Raw genomic sequence first — 6,000 nt, forward strand, 5'->3', positions numbered from 1 at the left:
GTGGCCTGAGTGACACAAACACAAACTCGACGTGCGGATTGTGATGAAGGTAGCTTGGCTAACCTACTGTCAAGTAAGCTTACCGTTCATATTCACTGAAGACTGTTTTTCTACTACTCTTAATACTAAACTCGATCAATAACCCTAACCTGCTGCACACATAAAACACAGTTGTCCCTTGGAATCTTCTGCTCTTTAATATTAACTGGATGTATTGTAAATGTGATAATGTGGTGCACATTAACAAAGACTCTTTTGATCTGCTAAATTACATTATAATGTATAATGTATTCCTTTGATTCATGTTTTTTTTCTCCAAAAGTCTCATTGAAATTCAGTCAAACTGCAACTCAGCAATGTGTCCTCAACTTTGAGGCAAAATTCACCACATAATTCTGACCTACAGTACGTAGGTGTTCACACTGTACAGTACGCAATTGCTTTATCTACCCAGAATTTGCAGCGTAATTGCTCTCAATTTTTCAAATGCCATAACGGTCATTCCTTCTAAAGAAAAAATGAACATAACCGCTAGCTGGATATACTTCCGGTTGTATGTTTTAGACTATGGCCCAAACATTTTCAAAATGACGCATCGCACGGCTGTGGTTGGGCTAAGGTATCACGTGGAGACCACAGATGAGCAGAGAGATAGCACGGTTTGCACAGGTGTAAAATGACATGTTCCTCCGAGCCATCGCTCGGCTCCACCGCACTCTCACACCTCTACCTCAGATCCTGCTCTCGCTGGAGCGCAGCTACCCGCCGCCCTGTTTTCAGTCTCCTTCTCACTTTTGCTGGAGTCACTTATCTTGACACGTAATGAGTCATTAGATTAGTCATTAGATGAGCTCAACGTGAGGGTCTCTGGGGGGGGGGGGGTTAACCCTGTGTGGGCCGCCTGGACGCTGTCTTGGACAGGGAGACGGGGACAGGAGTGGAGGATCGTAGTGGTGAAAAGAGGATTAGCTGCAGATTTAGGCTGCCACTTTGCTCGGGGATCTTACTGCTGATTGTCCGGTATGGCCGGGGTTAGGAAGGGCTCGTCCTCCCAGAGAGGGCTGGCGTGGGAAGGGCAGAGCAGGGAGGGAGGTAGTGGATCCTTAAGCCGCTCTGCTCTGCCCGGGCCCGGCCTGCTCAGCAATACATGTGCTGAGTGGGTCAGATGGGCTGGCTTAACACCAGTGGTCATAGCCAAGGGCAGGGCAGTTGAAAGGTCAGCGCAAACTGCCTCACTTAAACAAGCAGTCATTCAGTCAGTACATACATGCTCTTGTCTTCGAAGCAGTGTTACAGTCTACTAGAGTGTACAAGCCAAAGTAGTTCACAATATTGATATCTAGGCCAGCGCTGTTCTAAACAGAACACCTCAGCAAAGATAGGTACGCTTTGAGATTGGACATTCAGTATCACTACAGGGAAAACATGTAGATATTGACTTAAGATTTGCCGAATGTAGTCTCTTCCTATTTCCTAAATTCTAATTCCTACTGACATATTAATGCCTAATAATCATATACTGTATTAGCACGGCAACAGAACGTACACTGTATCTAAGTGTTTAAGCGTAATTTGATAATTATTCACTTCGACCGCAGTGATATGTCAGAAAGTAGAAAGTATTTATAAAGCGTGGACTGTATGTAGTCTTGGGTCCCGTGCCAGAGCCCCAAGCTAATCCCCAGACCAACGGTTTGGAAGTCATCATCACAGCACATTAAGAGCCTGCCCAATAAAGTAACTTAACTGTGGAGCCTCACAACCCGATGGCAGGTTTGATTTGGCACACGCCTCATATTTACATGCTAGCACAGACTCCGTTCTGTCTGATAGGAGTTAAAAAAGAACAAGGAGCTAATATTTTTGTCCCCCTCCTGATGACATCGAGGACGCGGGGGGAGGGGGGGGGGGGATTTGGCCACTGTACTTTAGTGTGTGCGTGCGTTCTTTAGTCAGTCACACGTTTACCAGAGCCCACCACCTTGGGGCGCTTACAACAATTCATTTTCTCCATTGCCAATGACATTTTGCTTTGCACATGAACATGTGGGAATTTGCAGTAGCTGCGACCACGTATGCACATGTGCAGCCAGAACAAACTTTTGTTGTCTATTCTACTCAGGAGTCTGTCTACTCTGTAAATCCACAGAGTTCAGAGCTTGAGGTGTTTAGTAGCTCTTTTGGTGCTTGTTCTAAGTATTAGTATTCTCATAAGTTAGTATCAACGTTAGGCGCATTGTGGGTACAATTACCATTTGTGGTTATATTCACTATAGATCAGATGACTCTTATTTAGGTAGTTTGATGGTGTTGGATAGATCAGAGATAGTGTATGGTTAGGTCATATGTTTTCCAGCCGTGACAAAGTCAGTCATGCCGTTAGGTGGGGAGTCCAACTCTGTGAGGTTTGGTCACATGTGGTAATATGGTGCTCCCTGCTTCCGCGACTGGAGGGTGCGCATGTCCTCATGTCTGACATAAGAAGTCTTGTGGGCGAACTTCGCCCGATATGGACTGCAAGTTCCAAGTAGATATGAAACATATACAGGCCCTGAAAGAGCTCATAGTGTAACAACCTGTTCAAATACTGTTCGCCTACCGACCTAGAGAATGAATGGGGAAATGTATCTTGCTTCCGAGCCAATGTCCCAACTGAATGGCGGCCAATGGTCGCTTATTCTCCGTGCTTATACAGTAACAACACTAAGCAAGACAACACTCCAAGCTGGTCCAAACAAGGCTAGTTAGATTGTGTAGGCCGAGAGGAATTCAATGATGTCCACCTATTGATATTTGGTCGATTTTACAGGCCACTAGATTGAGAAGACAATGACCAGTGGGCATTTACATGAAAAATGACCTGACGAAGAGCAGAGGCTAGAAACGTTCTCACGTCAAATTAAACACTGGAGCCGAGTGTGGCCATTACCTAACCCAGCACTCCGATAAGTGTGAGCGTATCTCTTCAACTTTTCACTTCAACTTTTCATTTGTTGCAAGTGGGACACCCAACTGAATGGAAGTGAGAGGGGCAGCTATTCTCCGTGCCGATAACGAGATGACATCAATTTGAAACAGCTCGTGTTTGGGCTTGCCGGATTCTGTGGGCCGAGATGAATCCAACGATCTGAGAGAAATCCCCCTCTTGACGTTTGCTAAATGTTCCTGACCGTTAGATTGCCAAATACAGTGGGATAAGCTTCCACCGGAATGGGAGTGGTTATAGTCATTATATTTCACAACATACAGTAGATCAGATGACTCTTATTATGTTGGATAGATCAGAGATAGAGTATGGCTCATATATGTGTACAACCGTGACAAAGTCAGTCATGGCGTTATGCGGGGAGTCTGGGATTTGGTTGTAGAATCTGCGCTCCCTACTTCTGCCATAACCGATTGGCTTGTGCTTCAGACACAACGCAGACCTCTGAATGTTACGGGCGTTCTGAAACCCCGCTCTGCGTAGCTTCAGAACCTTCTGGATTCCCCGATCATTATCTAAGATCTATTTAGCTTCTAGCATTTCCTTCAATAACTGTACATGGCCACACTGACGACATGAATCGTGGGTGGGAGGCGTTCACTGTGCACTTGTTTGGACAAATTTGAAATTATGATTTTATGAGTTGTTTGTAGCCTACCCACATGCATCCTGGGACGACCTCCAGCATCAAACACAAGGTCAGGAGGTCAAACATATAGCAGAAGGTCAGAAGTTTCCGAATTTGGATCTCGGGTGTGTTCTGGGTGTCATTCTTGGGTGACTCCTCTATGGATGGTAATTGGACAGCACTTATACAGTATAGCACTTTTATCCAAAGCACTTTACAATGAAGGCCTCTCATTCACCCATTCACACACACATCCACACACTAATGCCATGGAAAGTGCTAGCCTGCTCATTGGGAGCAATTTGGGGTTTAGTGTTTTGCTCAAGGACACTTCGTCATGTCGTCAGGAGGAGCCGGGATTCGAACCACCGACCCTACGATCACTGGATGATCCGCTCTACCTCCTGGGCTACAGGCGCCCCGACATTGAATACACAGTACTGTACATGTACAGTAGCAGCCAAGCACGACATAGGGAGAATCAGACCTCATTGAATATAGTGGATTTTTTTTTTTTTTTAAATCATTTATATTCATGATTTGCCATTTCTATGATAAAGGAACTTTCATTAATAGTAATCTCTTCATGAAAAGTATGCAGGCCGCTTTCCCTTAGAATGGTCCCCGGGGGAATACCATGGCCTCAGACATTATCTGTCGGGCTCAAGATTCTGCATCCTGCCTCCAGGTCTCACAGGAGAACGCTGGAATCTCCAGTTTGATGATGGGGATTCAATAAACAATGAATCATGTTGCCAAGGGCACATGCGCAAAAAAGCTTTGGAACAAAAGACACAGAGGAGTCTTCCTCCATGTTCCCTGAGACGAGGAGGAGTGTGTTCCCTGGCTCTGCTCTGACAAGACATCTTGAACATCTCTGCCAAAGTGCCCTCACACCTAACTCTGAGAATAAGAAAGAACTTGTCAAATACAGTCTCACTGTAACAAAGGCAGCAATAACGACACCTGTGTCTAAATCTTGAGAGTTACTTGCAGTTAGAGAAGACGCTATATATATTCACAATAATAACAGTTTTACATCAGTTTAAGTTGGAGCATGACTGGATCTCACTAACAACTATGTTGACTCTGCGTGGTTCTCATTATCAGCTCTTTATTTTCATGCTGTGCCAAGCGGGCCGGCTGCAGCTGACACCAGATCAGCCCTTGTGCGTTTGGTACAGGGTAATCTAATGGTTGGACGTGCTGAGACTACAACATCCCTGGACATCTGACACTTCCACACAGCACGGCCAGATGGTCGTAATGATTTGCTCAGTTCATTCAAATTGAATAACGGACGTGTCAAAGGAACACATAAAACATAAATCGAGTTGGAGAATCACATCATCAAAGGAGTGTATCAAAGACCGAAGTTCAGCCAGTATCCTAAAACAAAAGAACATGATATTCTTGCTGTATTAGTGTTATGGGAGGGTGGGGGGAGAATAACATGCAGCTCACCCAGCTATCAAAGAAGTGATATCCTCTTTACTGGACCAAGAAAATCCAGCTCCTTTCTTTCTTTCTTTCTCCTCCTCTTCCGTCACTTCTCCCTTGGCGCAAACTTCCTGCTGCTCTCTCCTCCTTGGAGAAATGGCCTGGGTAGGGGAGTAGAAGGAAGAAAGTGTTTCACACAATGATTCAGAGGCATGGTGGTGTAAACGCCGGCATTCTCTCCCTGACAACCAGTGTTAATTACGGATCAAGCTCGCCCACACGCTCCACATTTCTCCTCCGTCTGTGGAAGGAGAAGCTGAGACCAGGCTGGGATGTAGTGGGGAACTGGGGAGACACCACCACCCCCCCCCCCCCCCCTCCCCCACCCGCCCTTACACCAATCACCACCTCTCAACATCTCCCCTTTTACCTCACTGAGCTCCCTCCACATGCCAAAGGACATATTCACACATTTTTTACGGAGAAACACACTCATGCTGTCAACGTCCCAGGCTGACAATAATGAATAACCTCAGGTATTGCCCCCGACATATTACATTTAGGAACACTAACAAACAAATACAAATGCGTTACTCAGATGGTTCACCTAAGATAATAATAATAATAACTGCATTCAGTGACTGCAGTGGCATTTCATTTCCGTCAATAAATGCACATTCTCTTTGTTTAGCATGCTGTCATGGTGAGCTGCCAGACTTGCTCCATGCCCCTCGTCCCTACACCAGCAATAAGAGGGCCCTTCATGAACACTATGAGCAACAGGGCCCATTACTGGCTGAGCCTGGGGCGTCAGAGGAGCTATAATGACTGGTTATTGGTGGCCGCATCAGTAGTCACTATCAGCCTGCTGGGAGACTAATGTAAATGCAATCAGCAGAAGGAAAAACCTGCTCTGCTGGGAACCAAAATAGTCCCTCAACAAGAA

At 45.6% G+C, this 6,000-nt stretch overlaps 1 protein-coding gene across 1 annotated transcript in view; it reads right to left on the reverse strand.

Annotated features, from left to right (window-relative positions):
- Nucleotides 1-5,180, reverse strand: part of mef2aa (myocyte enhancer factor 2aa) — a gene marked incomplete at its 3' end in the record, with an annotated part of 63,513 nt that extends 58,333 nt beyond the window's left edge. The window contains exon 1 of the mRNA XM_084453233.1: nt 5,079-5,180. The remainder of the gene's footprint in view (nt 1-5,078) is intronic.
- Nucleotides 5,181-6,000: the final 820 nt, after the last annotated feature.

The sequence above is a fragment of the Borostomias antarcticus genome (genome assembly GCF_949987555.1).
Source record: "Borostomias antarcticus genome assembly, chromosome: 18".
Lineage (NCBI taxonomy): Eukaryota > Metazoa > Chordata > Actinopteri > Stomiiformes > Stomiidae > Borostomias > Borostomias antarcticus.